This window comes from Cherax quadricarinatus, chromosome 96, assembly GCF_038502225.1.
Source record: "Cherax quadricarinatus isolate ZL_2023a chromosome 96, ASM3850222v1, whole genome shotgun sequence".
NCBI lineage: Eukaryota > Metazoa > Arthropoda > Malacostraca > Decapoda > Parastacidae > Cherax > Cherax quadricarinatus.
The window spans coordinates 2,792,363-2,817,568 of record NC_091387.1 but is presented as its reverse complement, the minus strand read 5'-3'; the positions used below and the strand labels follow the sequence as shown (position 1 = coordinate 2,817,568).

At 46.2% G+C, this 25,206-nt stretch overlaps 1 protein-coding gene across 6 annotated transcripts in view; it reads right to left on the bottom strand.

Moving 5' to 3' along the window:
• The window catches only part of Hex-A (Hexokinase A), a 122,358-nt gene that overhangs the window by 59,744 nt on the left and 37,408 nt on the right, over nucleotides 1-25,206 (bottom strand). The window contains exon 1 of one of the 6 annotated variants that reach the window (XM_053795658.2): nucleotides 1,318-1,354. The exons of 4 other annotated variants lie outside the window; for them this stretch is intronic. The gene's annotated coding sequence lies outside the window, so the exon portion shown is untranslated. Of the gene's footprint in view, nucleotides 1-1,196; nucleotides 1,355-25,206 lie in introns of those variants that run through there. One more of the 6 variants, XM_053795657.2, reaches the window with a different exon arrangement.

Sequence of the window (25,206 nt, the reverse complement as noted above, 5' to 3'; positions counted from 1 at the left end):
GGTACACGTTATATGTATGGTGGAAAGTACGGTACACGTTATATGTATGGTGGAAGGTACGGTACACGTTATATGTATGGTGGAAGGTACGGTACACGTTATATGTATGGTGGAAGGTACGGTACACGTTATATGTACGGTGGAAAGTACGGTACACGTTATATGTATGGTGGAAAGTACGGTACACGTTATATGTACGGTGGAAAGTACGGTACACGTTATATCTACGGTGGAAAGTACGGTACACGTTATATCTACGGTGGAAAGTACGGTACACGTTATATGTACGGTGGAAAGTACGGTACACGTTATATCTACGGTGGAAAGTACGGTACACGTTATATCTACGGTGGAAAGTACGGTACACGTTATATCTACGGTGGAAAGTACGGTACACGTTATATCTACGGTGGAAAGTACGGTACACGTTAGATGTATAGTGGAAAGTACGGTACACGTTATATGTATGGTGGAAAGTACGGTACACGTTATATCTACGGTGGAAAGTACGGTACACGTTATATCTACGGTGGAAAGTACGGTACACGTTATATGTATGGTGGAAAGTACGGTACACGTTATATTTACGGTGGAAAGTACGGTACACGTTATATCTACGGTGGAAAGTACGGTACACGTTATATCTACGGTGGAAAGTACGGTACACGTTATATGTATGGTGGAAAGTACGGTACACGTTATATGTATGGTGGAAGGTACGGTACACGTTATATGTATGGTGGAAGGTACGGTACACGTTATATGTATGGTGGAAAGTACGGTACACGTCATATACATGGCAGAAAGTACGGTACACACGTCATACACATGGCAGAAAGTACGGTACACACGTCATACACATGGCAGAAAGTACGGTACACATGTCATATACATGGCAGAAAGTACGGTACACATGTCATATACACGGCAGAAAGTACGGTACACATGTCATATACACGGCAGAAAGTACGGTACACATGTCATATACACGGCAGAAAGTACGGTACACATGTCATATACACGGCAGAAAGTACGGTACACATGTCATATACACGGCAGAAAGTACGGTACACATGTCATATACACGGCAGAAAGTACGGTACACATGTCATATACACGGCAGAAAGTACGGTACACGTCATATACACGGCAGAAAGTACGGTACACATGTCATATACACGGCAGAAAGTACGTACAGTGTACACTCAATATTTACACTATCATATCCACACGTGCGGAAAGGTACTTTTCCAATGTTGTGTTGAGCAGCTACAGTACTACAAGACACAGTATAAGGTAGAGTACAAGGCAGAGTACATGTACTATGAGTGGGCGTAGTGTACACAACTAATACTAGCAACAGACTGGCTGTCTGCTGTCTATACTCCCTGCTTATCTTACCTCCTTCCCGCTCTAAGTTGCCCACTCATCTATTTGCACTTAATTATGTGACTAAACTGATAACTTAGACACATGTGCAACATTTCCGTATCATTATTTTGGAAACGTTTCGCCCCACAGGGTCTTCATCAGTCCAATACAGAGACGAAATGGGTGAGGATCAGGAGTTTAAAGGAGTCAGTCTCTCAGCCTGGAGTCGATAGAGACCATTAAGATTGATGGACTATATTAGGTGGGGACGCACTAAACACTCAGGGGTTATACAGTCCTTGGTTGAAAAGGCAAACACTAGACAAGCCTAGTCCAAGACCACCAGCAACAATAACAACAGCCTGGTTCACCAGACAAGCCTGGTCCAGGACCACCAGCAACAACAACAGCCTGGTTCACCAGACAAGCCTGGTCCTGGACCACCAGCAACAACAACAACAGCCTGGTTCACCAGACAAGCCTGGTCCTGGACCACCAGCAACAACAACAACAGCCTGGTTCACCAGACAAGCCTGGTCCTGGACCACCAGCAACAACAACAGCCTGGTTTACCAGACAAGCCTGGTCCTGGACCACCAGCAACAACAACAACAGCCTGGTTCACCAGACAAGCCTGGTCCTGGACCACCAGCAACAACAACATCCTGGTTGACCAGACCAGCACCAGACAAGCCTGGTCCAGGGCCACCAACAACAGCATGGTTGAGCACACCAGCACCAGACAAGCCTGGTCCAAGGCCACCACCAACAACATGGTTGACCAGACCAGCACCAGACAAGCCTGGTCCAGGGCCACCACCAACAACATGGTTGACCAGACAAGCCTGGTCTAAGGCCGCCAGCAGCAAGACTATGGTGCTCATCACCAACTCCAAGACTGAGGGACTGATTACCTCATCTTTTGTTTATAGCTCTACAGTCTTCACATTATGTCCTGGAATTTGTATTGATAAAACCACTGGTGGGCGAAACGTCTACAAATAAAGATACCCAGATGTTGCACATGTCTCCAATGCTTAGTCATCAAGATACAGGGTCCCTGTGTCATGGGCTGCCATTGATATCTTCTGCCTTTTCTCAGAGAATTTCTTCTATGTGCAACATTGCATGGCTCCTGACGACTCACGAGAATGCGAAAGATCTAGGTTTCCATCCCTATGTGGCTTGTTTTGTATACCACTCACGTACATTCACTGTGTAGTTCCACAGACGATGCTAGGATGTGTACCCGAATGATATATATAGATAAGTCTAAGCCTTCAAGCTGATATAACCCTTGTAGTGGACCGCTGACAACAATATCAGTATTTGAGACTCCATTCTCATGCCTCAGCTTCATACTGTTCCAGACCATGGAGTTGAACTCTTCTGTAGGCTGAGGGACTGACCACCTTGTTCCAGACCATGGAGTTGAACTCTTCTGTAGGCTGAGGGACTGACCACCTTGTTCCAGACCATGGAGCTGAACTCTTCTCCAGGCTGAGGGACTGACCACCTTGTTCCAGACCATGGAGCTGAACTCTTCTCCAGGCTGAGGGACTGACCACCTTGTTCCAGACCATGGTGCTGAACTCTTCTCCAGGCTGAGGGACTGACCACCTTGTTCCAGACCATGGTGCTGAACTCTTCTCCAGGCTGAGGGACTGACCACCTTGTTCCAGACCATGGTGCTGAACTCTTCTCCAGGCTGAGGGACTGACCACCTTGTTCCAGACCATGGAGCTGAACTCTTCTCCAGGCTGAGGGACTGACCACCTTGTTCCAGACCATGGAGCTGAACTCTTCTCCAGGCTGAGGGACTGACCACCTTGTTCCAGACCATGGAGCTGAACTCTTCTCCAGGCTGAGGGACTGACCACCTTGTTCCAGACCATGGAGCTGAACTCTTCTCCAGGCTGAGGGACTGACCACCTTGTTCCAGACCATGGAGTTGAACTCTTCTCTAGGCTGAGGGACTGACCACCTTGTTCCAGACCATGGTGCTGAACTCTTCTCCAGGCTGAGGGACTGACCACCTTGTTCCAGACCATGGTGCTGAACTCTTCTCCAGGCTGAGGGACTGACGACATTGTTCCAGACCATAGTGCTGAACTCTTCTCCAGGCTGAGGGACTGACCACCTTGTTCCAGACCATGGAGCTGAACTCTTCTCCAGGCTGAGGGACTGACCACCTTGTTCCAGACCATGGAGCTGAACTCTTCTCCAGGCTGAGGAACTGACCACCTTGTTCCAGGCCATGGAGGTGAACTCTTCTCCAGGCTGAGGAACTGACCACCTTGTTCCAGACCATGGAGCTGAACTCTTCTCCAGGCTGAGGGTCTGACCACCTTGTTGCAGACCATGGAGCTGAACTCTTCTCCAGGCTGAGGGACTGACCACCTTGTTCCAGACCATGGAGCTGAACTCTTCTCCAGGCTGAGGGACTGACCACCTTGTTCCAGACCATGGAGTTGAACTCTTCTCTAGGCTGAGGGACTGACCACCTTGTTCCAGACCATGGTGCTGAACTCTTCTCCAGGCTGAGGGACTGACCACCTTGTTCCAGACCATGGAGCTGAACTCTTCTCCAGGCTGAGGGACTGACCACCTTGTTCCAGACCATGGAGTTGAACTCTTCTCCAGGCTGAGGGATTGACCACCTTGTTCCAGACCATGGAGTTGAACTCTTCTCCAGGCTGAGGAACTGACCACCTTGTTCCAGACCATGGAGCTGAACTCTTCTCCAGGCTGAGGGACTAACCACCTTGTTCCAGACCATGGAGCTGAACTCTTCTCCAGGCTGAGGGACTAACCACCTTGTTCCAGACCATGGAGCTGAACTCTTCTCCAGGCTGAGGGACTAACCACCTTGTTCCAGACCATGGTGCTGAACTCTTCTCCAGGCTGAGGGAGTGACCACCTTGTTCCAGACCATGGAGCTGAACTCTTCTCCAGGCTGAGGAACTGACCACCTTGTTCCAGACCATGGTGCTGAACTCTTCTCCAGGTTGAGGAACTGACCACCTTGTTCCAGACCATGGAGCTGAACTCTTCTCCAGGCTGAGGAACTGACCACCTTGTTCCAGACCATGGAGCTGAACTCTTCTCCAGGCTGAGGAACTGACCACCTTGTTCCAGACCATGGTGCTGAACTCTTCTCCAGGCTGAGGGACTGACCACCTTGTTCCAGACCATGGAGCTGAACTCTTCTCCAGGCTGAGGGACTAACCACCTCAAATACCTTGTCTCCAAGGTTGATGCCAAGCGAACGATAATGCTTGCCAGATCAGTCGTTCTCTCTAGGCTGGAATATTGCTGTGTACCAACAACCTCCTTCAAGACAATGGAAAATTTAGAGAGAACCTTCACAACCTGTATAAACCAAGTCCAGCACCTAAATTACTAGGGGGTCCTAGAACTGTACTCCTTAGAAGGCAGGCGACTGGAACCAAATCTACACACTGAAATCACTACTTACGAAGACAGGGGAACAATATCACAAACATGATACACAAGAAATAAACCCGGAGGGTTTAGTGTTAAGTGGTTGAACGTGCCCATACTGTGCTCACGTTTCTGCGAGTGCAGAGGTTGAGTCTCAGCTCTTGGCCCCCTGCGAGCTGCTAACCATTATTGTACATATTATAAAAAGGTAACTCTTACAAGTTTACCGCTTCCACAAGACCATAATAATAATAATAATAATAATAATAATAATAATAATAATAATAATAATAATAATAATAATAATAACAAATAATAATATAAAATAATAATAATAATCTCAGACAAACATAACAAAATTAATCTGTGGTAAGAGATAAAACGCGTCACACCAAACCCGTACGAGTAATATAGGGCCCCCGGGGAATGAACAGGAATCAGTGAGGCTTGATCTAAGGGAACGGAGGCTCCACTTCCCTGGATGAAAAGCACCTGAGTCATGGAAAAGTCTGTCGAGATATTAACTTGAGTTTCAGAACTTTCCTATTGTGACGTCATACGTTTTGAGCGAATTAAAAACTTACATACATCTGCAGTGTGTTGCTACAGTGTTCTGTATGACACTGTGGGAACACCAGCAGTGTTGCTACAGTGTTTTGTATGACACACTGTGGGAACACCAGCAGTGTTGCTACAGTGTTCTGTATGACACACTGTGGGAACACCAGCAGTGTTGCTACAGTGTTCTGTATGACACACTGTGGGAACACCAGCAGTGTTGCTACAGTGTTCTGTATGACACACTGTGGGAACACCAGCAGTGTTGCTACAGTGTTCTGTATGACACACTGTGGGAACACCAGCAGTGTTGCTACACTGTTCTGTATGACACACTGTGGGAACACCAGCAGTGTTGCTACAGTGTTCTGTATGACACACTGTGGGAACACCAGCAGTGTTGCTACAGTGTTCTGTATGACACACTGTGGGAACACCAGCAGTGTTGCTACAGTGTTCTGTATGACACACTGTGGGAACACCAGCAGTGTTGCTACAGTGTTCTGTATGACACTGTGGAAACACCAGCAGTGTTGCTACAGTGTTTTGTATGACACTGTGGGAACACCAGCAGTGTTGCTACAGTGTTCTGTATGACACTGTGGGAACACCAGCAGTGTTGCTACAGTGTTCTGTATGACACTGTGGGAACACCAGCAGTGTTGCTACAGTGTTTTGTATGACACTGTGGGAACACCAGCAGTGTTGCTACAGTGTTCTGTATGACACTGTGGGAACACCAGCAGTGTTGCTACAGTGTTTTGTATGACACTGTGGGAACACCAGCAGTGTTGCTACAGTGTTTTGTATGACACTGTGGGAACACCAGCAGTGTTGCTACAGTGTTTTGTATGACACTGTGGGAACACCAGCAGTGTTGCTACAGTGTTCTGTATGACACTGTGGGAACACCAGCAGTGTTGCTACAGTGTTCTCTATGACACACTGTGGGAACACCAGCAGTGTTGCTACAGTGTTCTGTATGACACACTGTGGGAACACCAGCAGTGTTGCTACAGTGTTCTGTATGACACACTGTGGGAACACCAGCAGTGTTGCTACAGTGTTCTGTATGACACACTGTGGGAACACCAGCAGTGTTGCTACACTGTTCTGTATGACACACTGTGGGAACACCAGCAGTGTTGCTACAGTGTTCTGTATGACACACTGTGGGAACACCAGCAGTGTTGCTACAGTGTTCTGTATGACACACTGTGGGAACACCAGCAGTGTTGCTACAGTGTTCTGTATGACACACTGTGGGAACACCAGCAGTGTTGCTACAGTGTTCTCTATGACACACTGTGGGAACACCAGCAGTGTTGCTACAGTGTTCTGTATGACACACTGTGGGAACACCAGCAGTGTTGCTACAGTGTTCTGTATGACACACTGTGGGAACACCAGCAGTGTTGCTACAGTGTTCTCTATGACACACTGTGGGAACACCAGCACTGTTGCTACAGTGTTCTGTATGACACACTGTGGGAACACCAGCAGTGTTGCTACAGTGTTCTCTATGACACACTGTGGGAACACCAGCAGTGTTGCTACACTGTTCTGTATGACACACTCTGGGAACACCAGCAGTGTTGCTACAGTGTTCTGTATGACACACTGTGGGAACACCAGCAGTGTTGCTACAGTGTTCTGTATGACACACTGTGGGAACACCAGCAGTGTTGCTACAGTGTTCTGTATGACACACTGTGGGAACACCAGCAGTGTTGCTACAGTGTTCTGTATGACACACTGTGGGAACACCAGCAGTGTTGCTACAGTGTTCTGTATGACACACTGTGGGAACACCAGCAGTGTTGCTACAGTGTTCTGTATGACACACTGTGGGAACACCAGCAGTGTTGCTACAGTGTTCTCTATGACACACTGTGGGAACACCAGCAGTGTTGCTACACTGTTCTGTATGACACACTGTGGGAACACCAGCAGTGTTGCTACAGTGTTCTGTATGACACACTGTGGGAACACCAGCAGTGTTGCTACAGTGTTCTGTATGACACACTGTGGGAACACCAGCAGTGTTGCTACACTTCTGTATGACACACTGTGGGAACACCAGCAGTGTTGCTACAGTGTTCTGTATGACACTGTGGGAACACCAGCAGTGTTGCTACAGTGTTCTGTATGACACACTGTGGGAACACCAGCAGTGTTGCTACAGTGTTCTGTATGATACTGTAGGAACACCAGCAGTGTTGCTACAGTGTTCTGTATGACACACTGTAGGAACACCAGCAGTGTTGCTAAAGTGTTCTGTATGACACACTGTGGGAACACCAGCAGTGTTGCTACAGTGTTCTGTATGATACTGTAGGAACACCAGCAGTGTTGCTACAGTGTTCTGTATGACACACTGTAGGAACACCAGCAGTGTTGCTACAGTGTTCTGTATGACACACTGTGGGAACACCAGCAGTGTTGCTACAGTGTTCTGTATGACACTGTAGGAACACCAGCAGTGTTGCTACAGTGTTCTGTATGACACACTGTGGGAACACCAGCAGTGTTGCTACACTGTTCTGTATGACACACTGTGGGAACACCAGCAGTGTTGCTACACTGTTCTGTATGACACACTGTGGGAACACCAGCAGTGTTGCTACAGTGTTCTCTATGACACACTGTGGGAACACCAGCAGTGTTGCTACACTGTTCTGTATGACACACTGTGGGAACACCAGCAGTGTTGCTACAGTGTTCTGTATGACACACTGTGGGAACACCAGCAGTGTTGCTACAGTGTTCTGTATGACACACTGTGGGAACACCAGCAGTGTTGCTACACTGTTCTGTATGACACACTGTGGGAACACCAGCAGTGTTGCTACAGTGTTCTGTATGACACTGTGGGAACACCAGCAGTGTTGCTACAGTGTTCTGTATGACACACTGTGGGAACACCAGCAGTGTTGCTACAGTGTTCTGTATGATACTGTAGGAACACCAGCAGTGTTGCTACAGTGTTCTGTATGACACACTGTAGGAACACCAGCAGTGTTGCTACAGTGTTCTGTATGACACACTGTGGGAACACCAGCAGTGTTGCTACAGTGTTCTGTATGATACTGTAGGAACACCAGCAGTGTTGCTACAGTGTTCTGTATGACACACTGTAGGAACACCAGCAGTGTTGCTACAGTGTTCTGTATGACACACTGTGGGAACACCAGCAGTGTTGCTACACTGTTCTGTATGACACTGTAGGAACACCAGCAGTGTTGCTACAGTGTTCTGTATGACACAGTGGGAACACCAGCAATGTTGCTACACTGTTCTGTATGACACACTGTGGGAACACCAGCAGTGTTGCTACACTGTTCTGTATGACACACTGTGGGAACACCAGCAGTGTTGCTACAGTGTTCTCTATGACACACTGTGGGAACACCAGCAGTGTTGCTACACTGTTCTGTATGACACACTGTGGGAACACCAGCAGTGTTGCTACAGTGTTCTGTATGACACACTGTGGGAACACCAGCAGTGTTGCTACAGTGTTCTCTATGACACACTGTGGGAACACCAGCAGTGTTGCTACAGTGTTCTGTATGACACACTGTAGGAACACCAGCAGTGTTGCTACAGTGTTCTGTATGACACACTGTGGGAACACCAGCAGTGTTGCTACAGTGTTCTGTATGACACTGTAGGAACACCAGCAGTGTTGCTACAGTGTTCTGTATGACACACTGTGGGAACACCAGCAGTGTTGCTACACTGTTCTGTATGACACACTGTGGGAACACCAGCAGTGTTGCTACACTGTTCTGTATGACACACTGTGGGAACACCAGCAGTGTTGCTACAGTGTTCTCTATGACACACTGTGGGAACACCAGCAGTGTTGCTACACTGTTCTGTATGACACACTGTGGGAACACCAGCAGTGTTGCTACAGTGTTCTGTATGACACACTGTGGGAACACCAGCAGTGTTGCTACAGTGTTCTGTATGACACACTGTGGGAACACCAGCAGTGTTGCTACACTGTTCTGTATGACACACTGTGGGAACACCAGCAGTGTTGCTACAGTGTTCTGTATGACACTGTGGGAACACCAGCAGTGTTGCTACAGTGTTCTGTATGACACACTGTGGGAACACCAGCAGTGTTGCTACAGTGTTCTGTATGATACTGTAGGAACACCAGCAGTGTTGCTACAGTGTTCTGTATGACACACTGTAGGAACACCAGCAGTGTTGCTACAGTGTTCTGTATGACACACTGTGGGAACACCAGCAGTGTTGCTACAGTGTTCTGTATGATACTGTAGGAACACCAGCAGTGTTGCTACAGTGTTCTGTATGACACACTGTAGGAACACCAGCAGTGTTGCTACAGTGTTCTGTATGACACACTGTGGGAACACCAGCAGTGTTGCTACACTGTTCTGTATGACACTGTAGGAACACCAGCAGTGTTGCTACAGTGTTCTGTATGACACACTGTGGGAACACCAGCAGTGTTGCTACACTGTTCTGTATGACACACTGTGGGAACACCAGCAGTGTTGCTACACTGTTCTGTATGACACACTGTGGGAACACCAGCAGTGTTGCTACAGTGTTCTCTATGACACACTGTGGGAACACCAGCAGTGTTGCTACACTGTTCTGTATGACACACTGTGGGAACACCAGCAGTGTTGCTACAGTGTTCTGTATGACACACTGTGGGAACACCAGCAGTGTTGCTACAGTGTTCTCTATGACACACTGTGGGAACACCAGCAGTGTTGCTACAGTGTTCTGTATGACACACTGTGGGAACACCAGCAGTGTTGCTACACTGTTCTGTATGACACACTGTGGGAACACCAGCAGTGTTGCTACAGTGTTTTGTATGACACTGTAGGAACACCAGCAGTGTTGCTACAGTGTTCTGTATGACACACTGTGGGAACACCAGCAGTGTTGCTACAGTGTTCTGTATGACACTGTGGGAACACCAGCAGTGTTGCTACACTGTTCTGTATGACACACTGTGGGAACACCAGCAGTGTTGCTACACTGTTCTGTATGACACACTGTGGGAACACCAGCAGTGTTGCTACAGTGTTCTGTATGACACACTGTGGGAACACCAGCAGTGTTGCTACAGTGTTCTGTATGACACACTGTGGGAACACCAGCAGTGTTGCTACACTGTTCTGTATGACACACTGTGGGAACACCAGCAGTGTTGCTACAGTGTTCTGTATGACACACTGTGGGAACACCAGCAGTGTTGCTACAGTGTTCTGTATGACACACTGTGGGAACACCAGCAGTGTTGCTACACTGTTCTGTATGACACACTGTGGGAACACCAGCAGTGTTGCTACACTGTTCTGTATGACACACTGTGGGAACACCAGCAGTGTTGCTACAGTGTTCTGTATGACACACTGTGGGAACACCAGCAGTGTTGCTACAGTGTTCTGTATGACACACTGTGGGAACACCAGCAGTGTTGCTACAGTGTTCTGTATGACACACTGTGGGAACACCAGCAGTGTTGCTACAGTGTTCTGTATGACACACTGTGGGAACACCAGCAGTGTTGCTACAGTGTTCTGTATGACACACTGTGGGAACACCAGCAGTGTTGCTACAGTGTTCTGTATGATACTGTAGGAACACCAGCAGTGTTGCTACACTGTTCTGTATGATAGTTACATTGTGGGAACACCAGCAGTGTTGCTACAGTGTTCTATATGATAGTTACATTGTGGGAACACCAGCAGTGTTGCTACAGTGTTCTATATGATAGTTACATTGTGGGAACACCAGCAGTGTTGCTACAGTGTTCTGTATGATAGTTACATTGTGGGAACACCAGCAGTGTTGCTACAGTGTTCTGTATGATAGTTACATTGTGGGAACACCAGCAGTGTTGCTACACTGTTCTATATGATAGTTACATTGTGGGAACACCAGCAGTGTTGCTACACTGTTCTATATGATAGTTACATTGTGGGAACACCAGCAGTGTTGCTACACTGTTCTGTATGATAGTTACATTGTGGGAACACCAGCAGTGTTGCTACACTGTTCTATATGATAGTTACATTGTGGGAACACCAGCAGTGTTGCTACACTGTTCTATATGATAGTTACATTGTGGGAACACCAGCAGTGTTGCTACACTGTTCTATATGATAGTTACATTGTGGGAACACCAGCAGTGTTGCTACACTGTTCTATATGATAGTTACATTGTGGGAACACCAGCAGTGTTGCTACACTGTTCTATATGATAGTTACATTGTGGGAACACCAGCAGTGTTGCTACACTGTTCTATATGATAGTTACATTGTTGCAACACCAGCAGTGTTGCTACACTGTTATATATGATAGTTACATTGTTGCAACACCAGCAGTGTGTTTCTGCAACACAAAGAATCTTTAAGAGAGGAGATATAGAAGAGAGTTCTTAATATATACGTCCTTGATGCCTGTCAGGGCATTCTAAAATAAACCACTGTATAAGATAGCAACTTTAAGAGTTCAGTGGAACCACCACTGATAACACAGCACTCACTCCCCTTTTGAGGTGCTTAAATGTAGGGGATATTTACCCTTTCGTCAAAAAAGTTACTATTTTTGGGGGTCAGGAAATATAAATACGTCAAAAAAACGCCTGAATCCTCTCTAAAATGTCCAAAAATTCACTTTGAAGACTCTTATTGCTCTTTAGGCAGCATTTTAAGGGGAAAATCGAGGTATATATAAGAGTCTAAGACCAGCAGACTCCTCTTTCAAGAGTCAAGAATAATTACCGAGGTTGTATAAGAGAGTCTAAGAGTGGCTGACTTTCTCTCCTGGCAAGAGTAAGTCAAGAGTCCTTGAGAGTGATGTGGCACAAGAGCCTTCATGCCCGTCAAGGTTCAGTCAAACTCGTTCAGCGTTCAGTATTGATTACCGGGCCTGAGTTATCAAGGTACCAGTATCAAGGTACTAGCTTCAATGTATTGGTGTCAATGTTCCAGCATCAAGGTACTAGTGTCAACGTTCCAGCATCAGGGTACTAGTGTCAACGTTCCATCATCAGGGTACTAGTGTCAACGTTCCAGCATCAGGGTACTAGTGTCAACGTTCCAGCATCAGGGTACTAGTGTCAACGTTCCAGCATCAAGGTACTAGTGTCAACGTTCCAGCATCAGGGTACTAGTGTCAACGTTCCAGCATCAAGGTACCAGTATCAATGTTCCAGAATCAAGGTGCCAGCATAAGATACCTTTTAAGGTACTAGCATCAAGGTACCACCCATGGTACCATTTCTAGCGGTCTGGGCACTTTTTATACCCAGTACTTCCTACCCTGATGGCTAATTATTCTTAGCTACCCAAGGTTCGCATCCGAAGGGCACGGGTTCAGTCCCGGAACGGGTGGAACTGCTGGGCACGCTTCCGGATGCCTGATGTCACTGTCCACCTAGCTGTAAGTAGGTACATGGGTGTTAATGGACTGGTGTGGGTGGCATCCTGGGGAACAAAAATAAACCACTGTGCTTAGGTTATCGTGGTTTACCAACCCATTTCCAGCACGGACGTCGGTACGTCACACCTGTACTTGAGTGTATGAGGCTAGTCCATGGCGGCACCTACGGCCGTCCTTGAAATGACATTCACAAGGTGTGGTGATACGGGTCCCATTCTGCTTCTACCATGGATTCATGGCATTTATGGGGAGGATCTCAACCCATGGAGATCGTACGACCCATGGGGTAATACGGGGTAGTCAAAGGTCGACCCATGCAGGGCTCTAGTTCCTCGAATCAAGAGTACTTGAGACCGTGGGGACTAATTACCTTATCGTCTACTGGTCTCTGCACTGGACTGAAGAAACCACTTCACCCCTCCTCGTCTGGGAATGTCAAAATCTTATCACACAAACGATAAGGTGACAAAGCAATGGTGTGTGTGTGTGTGTGTATACAAATCTCAGTGTATATATATTGATATATACACTTCTTAGTGTATATACAGTGATATATACAGATTTCAGTGTATATACATTGATATATTCACTTCTCAGTGTATATACATTGATATATTTACTTCTCAGTGTATATACATTGATATATACACTTCTCAGTGTATATACATTGATATATACAGATCTGGGTGTATATAGCAAGAGACGTCAAGGTCAGGTGGTGTGTGTGATGGAGTTATACTCCATCACAGCCTCCAGTGAAGCAGAGATGGGATGGAGTGTGGATGGAAGGGAAGGAGTAAAGGAGGAAGTGATGGAAGGAGTATAGATGGAAGGAGGGAATGAAGGAGAGAGTCTGAGTCATCAAGGTAGCAAGTGGAACGCTAAGAATGTTGCTCAATTATGAGTGACCTCATTCACTCTCACACACACACAGCTTTAAGAAGAGGTACAATAAGGCTCTTGGAGCAGGGAGTAGACCTAGTAGCGACCAGTGAAGAGGCGGGCCAGGAGCTATGAATCGACCCCTGCAACCACAAATAGGCGAGTACACAACTAATAATATTATACAGGCCCTATACATCTTGTTCCATGACACTTTTCGGTGTTATGAAGGCCGTTCCTCTTCGTACTTCCTCATTCTTTCCATACCTGCCATGATTGAAAACAACTCACCGAACAGAGGATCGAACCCACAGCAAGCTTGTTTCTAAAACTATCAGGCCAGTGTGCTAATCATTGTACCATAGCAACCTGGCATGGGTCAGTGGATAACACCCGGGTCTACTAGGTTCAGAACTAGCTAATCCTGGGTTTCAACCCTCCATTCGGTGAGTAATATACATGATAGAGGATTCACTCCAGTTGACAGTGTGATTTTCTTTGTGTATATGTTGGCATACAGTTGAACCGTCTTGTGGGTTTGTGACATATCTTTTGTATCTAATGATGAATGTTGAAACTCTCTTCCTGTCTGTCCTATGTATTTTTGTCACAGTCGATGCAGGGGATGTGTTAGCTCTGTGATTTCTTTTGAATATATGTTAAAATATTCTTGAAGTTCACTGTGGGATTGTGATATATCTTTTGTATCTTATGATGCATGCTAAAAATCTCTTCCTGTCTCTCCCCTGTATATTTTTGTTACAGTCGATGCACGCAAAGTGGTAGTCCCTAGTGTGACTGAAGACTGTATTTCTGTGTTGTGCTGCTGCCTAGTTTTTATACAAAACTGATGCAGGGGAAGCAGTAGTACCTGGCAGGACTTAAAACACAGTAATCTTGTGTCTTGTTGTGGGTATGTGACATCTTTTGTAATCAATGAAGCATATTGATAATCTCTTCCTGTCTGTCCCATGTGTATTTTGTCACATTCGATACAGGGGAAGTGGTAGTCTCTGGAATGACTGAAGACACTGTATTCTTGTCGAGTTTATTTTATATAAAACTTTGTAACAAAATGATAGAATCAGCAATCACGGCCTCCTCTAAGTTCAATATTTCTCAGCACTTTACAGACACTTATAATCTTAGCTTTAACTTAGATCAAATTTCTCACATTCTACCTCGTCTTAAACCTTGAAGGGACACCTAACTACCTCACCTTAAACCTTCAAGGAACACCTAACTACCTCACCTTAAACCTTGAAGGGACACCTAACTACCTCACCTTAAACCTTCAAGGAACACCTAACTACCTCACCTTAAACCTTCAAGGAACACCTAACTACCTCACCTTAAACCTTCAAGGAACACCTAACTACCTCACCTTAAACCTTCAAGGAACACCTAACTACCTCACCTTAAACCTTCAAGGAACACCTAACTACCTCACCTTAAACCTTCAAGGAACACCTAACTACCTCACCTTAAACCTTCAAGGAACACCTAACTACCTCACCTTAAACCTTGAAGGAACACCTAACTACCTCACCTTAAACCTTCAAGGAACACCTAACTACCTCACCTTAAACCTTCAAGGAACACCTAACTACCTCACCTTAAACCTTGAAGGAACACCTAACTACCTCACCTTAAACCTTCAAGGAACACCTAACTACCTCACCTTAAACCTTCAAGGAACACCTAACTACCTCACCTTAAACCTTCAAGGAACACCTAACTACCTCACCTTAAACCTTCAAGGAACACCTAACTACCTCACCTTAAACCTTCAAGGAACACCTAACTACCTCACCTTAAACCTTCAAGGAACACCTAACTACCTCACCTTAAACCTTCAAGGAACACCTAACTACCTCACCTTAAACCTTCAAGGAACACCTAACTACCTCACCTTAAACCTTGAAGGAACACCTAACTACCTCACCTTAAACCTTCAAGGAACACCTAACTACCTCACCTTAAACCTTCAAGGAACACCTAACTACCTCACCTTAAACCTTCAAGGAACACCTAACTACCTCACCTTAAACCTTGAAGGGACACCTCACCTACTCAAATGCATACCTTTATGTACCATTATAAACGTCTGCTGAAGAGGGCATCAGACGGAGATCGAAATATACATCCCCTTGAAAAATTTGTGCTCATCTTTTACATATGCAGCAGCAACAGTAACAGTAACAGCAGCAGCAGCAACAGTAACAGCAGCAGCAGCAACAGTAACAGCAGCAGCAGCAACAGTAACAGCAGCAGCAGCAGCAACAGTAACAGCAGCAGCAGCAGCAACAGTAACAGCAGCAGCAACAGTAACAGCAGCAGCAGCAGCAACAGTAACAGCAGCAGCAACAGTAACAGCAGCAGCAGTAACAGTAACAGCAGCAGCAGTAACAGTAACAGCAGCAGCAACAGTAAAGTAACAGCAGCAGCAACAGTAACAGCAGCAGAAGCAGTAACAGCAGCAGAAGCAGTAACAGCAGCAGAAGCAGTAACAGCAGCAGCAGCAACAGTAACAGCAGCAGAAGCAGTAACAGCAGCAGTAACAGCAACAGTAACAGCAGCAGAAGCAGTAGCAGTAACAGCAGCAACAGTAACAGCAGCAGCAGCAGTAACAGTAACAGCAGCAGCAGTAACACCAGGAGAAGCAGTAACAGCAGCAGCAGCAGTAACAGCAGCAGAAGCAGCAACAGCAGCAGTAACAGCAACAGTAACAGCAGCAGAAGCAGTAACAGCAGCAGCAACAGTAACAGCAGCAGAAGCAGTAACAGCAGCAGCAACAGTAACAGCAGCAGAAGCAGTAACAGCAGCAGAAGCAGTAACAGCAGCAGCAACAGTAACAGCAGCAGAAGCAGTAACAGCAGCAGCAACAGTAACAGCAGCAGAAGCAGTAACAGCAGCAGAAGCAGTAACAGCAGCAGCAACAGTAACAGCAGCAGAAGCAGTAACAGCAGCAGCAACAGTAACAGCAGCAGCAGTAACAGCAGCAGCAACAGTAACAGCAGCAGAAGCAGTAACAGCAGCAGCAACAGTAACAGCAGCAGCAACAGTAACAGCAGCAGAAGCAGTAACAGCAGCAGAAGCAGTAACAGCAGCAGCAACAGTAACAGCAGCAGAAGCAGTAACAGCAGCAGCAACAGTAACAGCAGCAGCAACAGTAACAGCAGCAGAAGCAGTAACAGCAGCAGCAACAGTAACAGCAGCAGCAACAGTAACAGCAGCAGAAGCAGTAACAGCAGCAGCAACAGTAACAGCAGCAGAAGCAGTAACAGCACACACCAGTACGATCGATGATATACATGTATCATTAAAGGACCACAATGGAAATAAGTCACTATGTCTGACTTTTCTGTGTTATCCCAGGTTGTCTACACACATGCTGCTATGTATGATAATTCTATGTAACTATATTTGTGTATACCTGAATATACTTAGTAACTTACGTACTTATTATGGACAATATCTTACAGTGGCATTGTTTAAGGTTCACTGAACTATATCATTTAGAAATGACTGGAATGCATCGTGCGTGTGCCTACTGGAAGTCTGATATTAAAGAGAATCAAATACTGTATTCGTGTCAAAATGCTACGAGAGGTTCGAGTACGTCTATATATCTCTATGATGAACGTAGGTAAGTACATTCACAGGGAATAGTCAGATTTAGATATATATAGAAAATATTAGTGTGGCGATATCTGTAGATGAGTTGAACATATCTGCCGAGTAGAGTCCTTAAATTCTTATAATAATAATAATAATAATAATAATAATAATAATAATAATAATAAAAATATATTTATTACCAGTACATGTACAAGGTATACAAGTACATGTACAAGGTATACAAGTACATGTACAAGGTATACAAGTACATGTACAAGGTATACAAGTACATGTACAAGGTATACAAGTACATGTACAAGGTATACAAGTACATGTACAAGGTATACAAGTACATGTACAAGGTATACAAGTACATGTACAAGGTATACAAGTACATGTACAAGGTATACAAGTACATGTACAAGGTATACAAGTACATGTACAAGGTATACAAGTACATGTACAAGGTATACAAGTACATGTACAAGGTATACAAGTACATGTACAAGGTATACAAGTACATGTACAAGGTATACAAGTACATGTACAAGGTATACAAGTACATGTACAAGGTATACAAGTACATGTACAAGGTATACAAGTACATGTACAAGGTATACAAGTACATGTACAAGGTATACAAGTACATGTACAAGGTATACAAGTACATGTACAAGGTATACAAGTACATGTACAAGGTATACAAGTACATGTACAAGGTATACAAGTACATGTACAAGGTATACAAGTACATGTACAAGGTATACAAGTACATGTACAAGGTATACAAGTACATGTACAAGGTATACAAGTACATGTACAAGGTATACAAGTACATGTACAAGGTATACAAGTACATGTACAAGGTATACAAGTACATGTACAAGGTATACAAGTACATGTACAAGGTATACAAGTACATGTACAAGGTATACAAGTACATGTACAAGGTATACAAGTACATGTACAAGGTATACAAGTACATGTACAAGGTATACAGATCATAGCTGACATCAGTGACATACTACTATATAGAAAGTCCCTTGTTATGCTGAGCATTTCCCGTAAATTAGGTCAGTTTTGTCCCAGGATGTGACCCACACCAGTCCACTAACACCCAGGATGTGACCCACACCAGTCCACTAACACCCAGGATGTGACCCACACCAGTCCACTAACACCCAGGATGTGACCCACACCAGTCCACTAACACCCAGGATGTGACCCACACCAGTCCAGTAACACCCAGGATGCGACCCACACCAGTCCACTAACACCCAGGATGTGACCCACACCAGTCCACTAACACCCAGGATGTGACCCACACCAGTCTACTAACACCCAGGATGCCACCCACACCAGTCCACTAACACCCAGGATGTGACCCACACCAGTCCACTAACACCCAGGATGCCACCCACAACAGTCCACTAACACCCAGGATGCCACCCACACCAGTCCACTAACACCCAGGATGTGACCCACACCAGTCCACTAACACCCAGGATGCCACCCACACCAGTCCACTAACACCCAGGTACCCATTTTACTGATGGGGAGCATAAACAACAGCTATAAAGAAACACCCCCAATGTTTCTACCCTGGCTGGGAATCGAACCCGGACCCTCGCCGTGTGGAGCGAGATTATTATTATTATAATCAAAAAGAAGCGCTAAGCCACAAGGGCTATACAGCGCTGCAGGGTAGGGAAGGAAGCAAGGGAATTGGATGGCAGGAGGGAGGGGGGATGATCAGCAGGTTACAGAAAACAGCGGGGCAGGGGATAGTACGGGGGTAGAGGGTAGCAAGAGATACAAGTAGAAAGGGCTGAAAGTATCAGAATTTGTGAAGTAAGTCAGTCGTTGTCAAAAAGTCAATAAGAGAGTCCGGATGAAAGGTGGGTCCATCAGCGAGAAGGGAAGGTAAAGAGAGAGCAGCGGGGCGAAGACGACGACAGAGGTAAATTCTGCGTGCTCGTTGATAAAGTGGGCAGTCCAACAGAATGTGGCTGACTGATAATGGAGCTTGGCAATTCTCACAGAGAGGAGCAAGACGCCTCTCCATGAGATATCCATGAGTAAGACGAGTATGGCCAATGCGAAGACGGGAGAGAGTAGTCTCCCAACCTCGACACTGGTGATAAGAAGACGGCCAGTAACCTATACTCGGTTTAATAGACTGAAGTTTGTTGCCGAGCATAGTAGACCAACGTTGTTGCCAACGGGTGTGAAGGTGGGAAGATATTACAGCAAAATAGTCCGTACATGGAATACCTCTATAAGAAACTGGTAGGTCATGTACTGCTGACCGCGCAGCAGTGTCTGCCTGTTCATTGCCCTGTACGTCAACATGACCAGGGACCCAACAAAAAACAATATCTTTATGCTTAGTAAAGATGCGGCGTAGCCAAAGTTGGATACGGAGGACTAAGGGGTGAGGTGTATCAAATTTTTGTATAGCCTGTAAAGCACTAAGGGAGTCTGAGACAACCACAAATGATGACACAGGCATAGATGCAATACGGATAAGTGCTGTAAGGATGGCATATAATTCAGCAGTAAAAAACTAGCTGAAGATAGTAAATGCCCTTGTACGACGCTGTCCGGAAACACTGCTGCGAATCCTACGCCGTCAGAAGACTTAGAGCCATCTGTGTACACAGCAATGGCATGAGAATGAGAGTGAAAGTGGTCAAGAAAAAGAGAGCGGGAAGCGACCGTAGACAGTTGGGCTTTCGAGCAAGGGAGGGAGAAAGAACAGACTCGAACAGCTGGAACTTCCCAGGGGGGTAGGGAAAAGTGTGATGCTACATGTACATAGAAAGGTGGTAGTTGAAGAGAAGACAAGAGCGAATGAAGGCGAAGAGAGAAGGGACGGAGTAAGCAGGGGCGGCGAACAAATAAAGAATGTCTACTAATATCAGTGACCATTCTATAAATGGAAGGATTGCGGAGATCATGAGAGCGTACATAGTAGCGCAGGCAATGGGCATCACGGCGATCGGATAAGGATGGAACGTTCGCTTCTGCATAGAGGCTTTCGACAGGGGAAGAGCGAAAAGCACCAAGGCATAACCGTAATCCTTGGTGATGAATGGGGTTAAGGCTAGAGAGAGTAGCAGGAGATGCCGCTGAATAGATCTTGTCACCATAATCAAGTTTCGATAAAATAAGGGTGGAATGTAGGTGAAGGAGGGTTCGACGATCAGCTCCCCACGAAAGATGAGCAAGGGTTTTAAGAAGGTTCAGCCGGCTGTGACAAGTTGCCTTCAGAGAGGTAATGTGAGGTTTCCAGGATAACCTACGATCAAAGAGGAGGCCCAGAAACTTGACTGTATCACGTTCAGGGATACGTGAGCCATAGAGGTACAAAGGATGATCAGAGATGACAGAGCGTCTAGTGAAAGTGATTTGGTGGGTTTTAGTGCTGGAAAATTTAAACCCATGTGTGGTGGCCCAATTGGAAACACGGTCGACTGCATGCTGGAGAGAAACTGTAAGGAGGTGACAGTCAGCGCCTGCACAGGCAATAGCGAAGTCATCAACATAGAGTGATGACCAAATATTTGATGGAAGACTAGAGGCCAAATCATTAATAGCAAGGAGAAAAAGTGTTGTGCTCAGAACACATCCCTGGGGGACACCTTCAGCTTGGATAAAGTCCGGGGAGAGCACATTATTAACCCGAACACGGAAATGCCTGTCAGTTAAAAAGTTCTTAAGGAAGGATGGTAGATTGCCTCGAAGGCCTAAGGAGTGGGCTTGGGCTAAAATATTATACCTCCAAGTTGTGTCATATGCCTTCTCAAGATCAAAAAATATGGCAATAACTGAGTGGTTATTCGCAAAGGCATTACGAACATACGTATCCAAGCGCAGTAAGGGGTCTATGGTAGAACGTCCCTTACGAAAGCCATATTGACGAGTGGAGAGACTGTTGTGTGTCTCTAAATACCACACTAAACGTCTATTTACTAGACGTTCCATTACTTTGCAAACTGCACTGGTAAGAGCAATGGGACGATAGTGGGAGGTTTCATGTCCCGTAGTGCCTGGTTTGCGGAAAGGGAGAACAATGGCGGATTTCCACAGCTGTGGAAGAACTCCTTGTGACCAAATAAGATTGTAAAGGCGTAATAGGACTGCAAGGGCTGACTGATGTAAATGTTGTAGCATACGAATATGAATGTCGTCGGGCCCAGCTGCCGATGATCGACAAGCTGAGAGTGTTGCCTCCAGTTCTTGAAGTGTAAAAGGCACATTATACTGTTCTTCTCTGAGAGAAGAAAAGTCCAAGGGTGCTAACTCTCTGGCAGACTTTGAGGAAAGAAATGAGGGGCATAGATGGAGTCCCTGAGAAATACGGACCAGATGATTGCCAATTTCATTGGCAACATCTAGTGGGTTTGCTATATCAACACCGGCAACCCGCAGAACAGGAGCCGGGTCAGGAGAATATTTACCACTCAGTTTTCGTACTTTTTTCCAGACTGCACTCATAGAGGAAGCAGAGGTGATGGTGGAGACATAATCTCGCCAGCAAGTGCGTTTAGCGTCACGGATGACACGGCGAGCGATCGCACGCTTCTGTTTAAAATCAAGGAGTCGCTCTGTGGTTCTATTGTACCGGTACCTGCCCCATGCAGCGCGTTTCAAACGTACTGCACGAGCACAAGCAGGAGACCACCAAGGCACACATTTCTGAGAATGCCTGCTCGAAGTTTGGGGTATAGAATGAGAAGCTGCGGTGAAAACGGAGGATGAGAATAGGTGTAAAAGCTCATCGATGGAGGACGAAGAAGGAACCTCTTTAAAAACAGTCAGGTGTGAGTAAAGGTTCCAATTTGCCCGATTAAATTGCCAGCGTGGGGTGCGAAGAGGTGGCGAATATGAAGGGGAAGTAAGAATGATTGGGAAATGATCACTGTCATGTAAGTCCGGGAGAACAGACCAAGTAAAGTCTAATGCGGCGGAGGAAGAGCAAACTGAGAGATCGATGCAAGAGAGAGTATGAGTCCGAGGATCAAAATGGGTGTGAGTACCTGTATTTAAAACATGGAGGGGGTGGGTGGCAAGAAAAGCCTCTAACTGAATTCCACGGGAATCACAGTGAGACCCTCCCCAGAGGAAATGGTGGGCATTAAAATCACCAAGTAACAGAATTGGTGGCGGTAATGACGAAACAAGGAAGGCAAAATCCGGAATAGATAATGCCCGAGAAGGAGAGAGATATAAAGAACAGAGCATATACCACCTATGTAAGTGGATACGGGCTGCTGTGTAATGCAGCGAAGTATGAACAAATAGCTGATGGTACGGAATATCAGTGCGGAGAAGAAGGGCACTTTCATTAAAGGTCCCATCAGGAAAAGGATCTGAAGAATACAATAAATTATAGCCTGAGATGTGAGAAATAACAGCAGAGTGTAATTTTGGTTCCTGTAAGCAAACACCAACAGGGGCAAACTGGGAGAGTAACATCTGAAGCTCACCCCGATTACCCCTGAGGCTACGTATATTCCACTGTAAAAAGGCCATGAATGGCAATGATAAAGATACTTGAAATCCGCAGGTAAGGGTTCCTACGGACTAGGAGGGTTAGAAAAGTCCACATGCGGAGGCAGTGGAAAATGTTCAAGCAGCGAAGGAACGGTGCGCTGTGAAGAAAGGAGTTGCGCAGATGGAGCAGAGGAGAGAGAAAGAGCGGAAGGTGGATCAGTGTCCATTGATGGTTTGGTCTCTGCAATATATTCAGAGATTGCTTCAAGTGTTTCAGAATTCAGAGATGTCGTATGGGAGACAATATTGGGAATGGTAGGGGGAGGATGAGTAAAGATTGGAACTGTATTGGACTGTACCAAGGTAGGGGGGGGCGAAAGGGTGGAGGGAACTGGAGAAGCATGGCAGGGGACAGAAGAGACAGGAACCTGGGAGGTGGCAGAAGAGGAAGAAACTTGGGAGGGAACAGGGGAGGAAGGTACATTACGAGGAGGAGGGTGAACCTCTGCACTTGTAACTGAGCCAGTGAGAGGGGAAGAACTAGGGACAGAGACAGGGAGGGTAAAATGAGGAGGTGGAAGATGGGTAGGAGGTGTTACCGGACCTTTTTTTGACTTTTGAGAAGTAGAGGGACGATTGGGAAGAGGTGTCGTACGAGGTCTCGTCGATACTGAGGCTTGTAAGAGAGAACTCGAAGAAGCGAGATTAGACTGAGGCGTTGAAGTAGGGACGTCTGAGCCGAGGACAGCAAAAGGATTAGATACAGGAGTGATTATGGGAGAGGTAACCACAGAGGTGGGTGTAGAAGATGGGATACCAGAAGTGGGGGGACGTTTTGAAACACGGGAATAAGAAACACGTGGGAGTCTCCCTTGGAGGCGGAGATGAGAAACTGCCATGGCATAAGGGAGACCTTCTGTCTCTTTGAGGTAACGGATTTCCCGCTCGTTTAAATAGACCTGACAACGGCGAGAGTACGAAGGGTGAGCCTCATGACAGTTAAGGCAAGAGGGAGATCGATTGCAAGACGTATTAGAATGGTCATCGGCACCACAGACTGGGCATTCGGCGATAGATCTGCAATATTTCGCTGGATGGCCAAATCGCCAGCAATTTCTACACTGTTGTGGTGTAGGGATCACCTTTCGAACTTGTAACCGATGTCCTGCTATATAAACTGAGGATGGGAGTTCTCGGCTGTCAAAAGTTAAACGAGCCACATTGCTAGGGTATCGTCTCCGCCCACGGGCAGGAAGAACGTAAGTGTCTACCTTGAGGATTGGGAGATCTTGGAGTTCCAGCTGTTCTAGAATGTCGGTGCCACATGTCTGGAAATTTTGTTGAACTATGGTATGGGGCAGAATAACGGTACCACTACAAGAATTGAGGGAATGATGTTTTTCAAGGGTGACAGGAACAGTATCTATATGGGAAAGACGAGAGAGCTCACGAGCCTGGGTAGCATTCTGTACGGTAATGATGCGCGTACCGCTCTTAAGAGCATGAAAAGAAATATCTTTACCAACATGGCGTAGGAGTGCCTTGCCAATACTATGGTCAGAAAGATAGGCAGTAGAGGAAGTTGGTCGTAAAGTGAAGAATTTAGTCCACTGTTCAGTCTGAAACTGAGCGTGGAAAGGTAGTGAAGGACGTGTCGATCTTTTCTGAGAAGAACGAGAAGGTGAAGGTGGAGAAGTATCATCAGCAGGTAATTGTCGTTGACGTTTAGGCGTGGGACCAGAGTTGGTCCGACGTGGAACGGGTCGGCGATTTGAAAATTGCCGCACCGTAGAGGGAGAGGCCGGAAGCATAGTCAGAGGAGAGCGAAGGTCTGATAAATCGAAGGAGTCAGTCGAGGCCTCAGTACCTGAAGCGGGTGAGGAAACAGCACCGGCAATAGGTACAGAGGCATGAGGAATGTCTGAAGAGTGGTCCAAAGACGAGGCGGGGTCAGAACGGGGTGCGGTATCAAGAAGGGGCCCGGGGGTAAAAGGTTCATGGACTAGGGCTGCCATGGTTAGGTTACTTCTTTCTTTTTGTTTTTAAGAAAAAAAAAGAAAGAAGAAAAGAAAATAAAAATAAAAAAAAGAAAAAAAAAGGGGGGACCGGGGAGGGATAGTTCCTAGGAGGAATGAAAGGGCCAGAAATCTCCCTCCGCGCCCAAGAGGACTCGACACCGCTAGTAGCGCAGATGCAGCATGGAACCCGTGCCATACCCTACCCTTCATGCCAGTAAACCAGCAATCTGGGATAGCAACCTCACATCTGCCGAGCTACCTCGGTGGACAAAAGAGAGGGCGGCCGGATATCCGCCACAAAGCATACCTCCTTCAGCCACCACCCCCGGAATCCGAAAGGTGGCTTCCAGAGATACACCCGTCGCC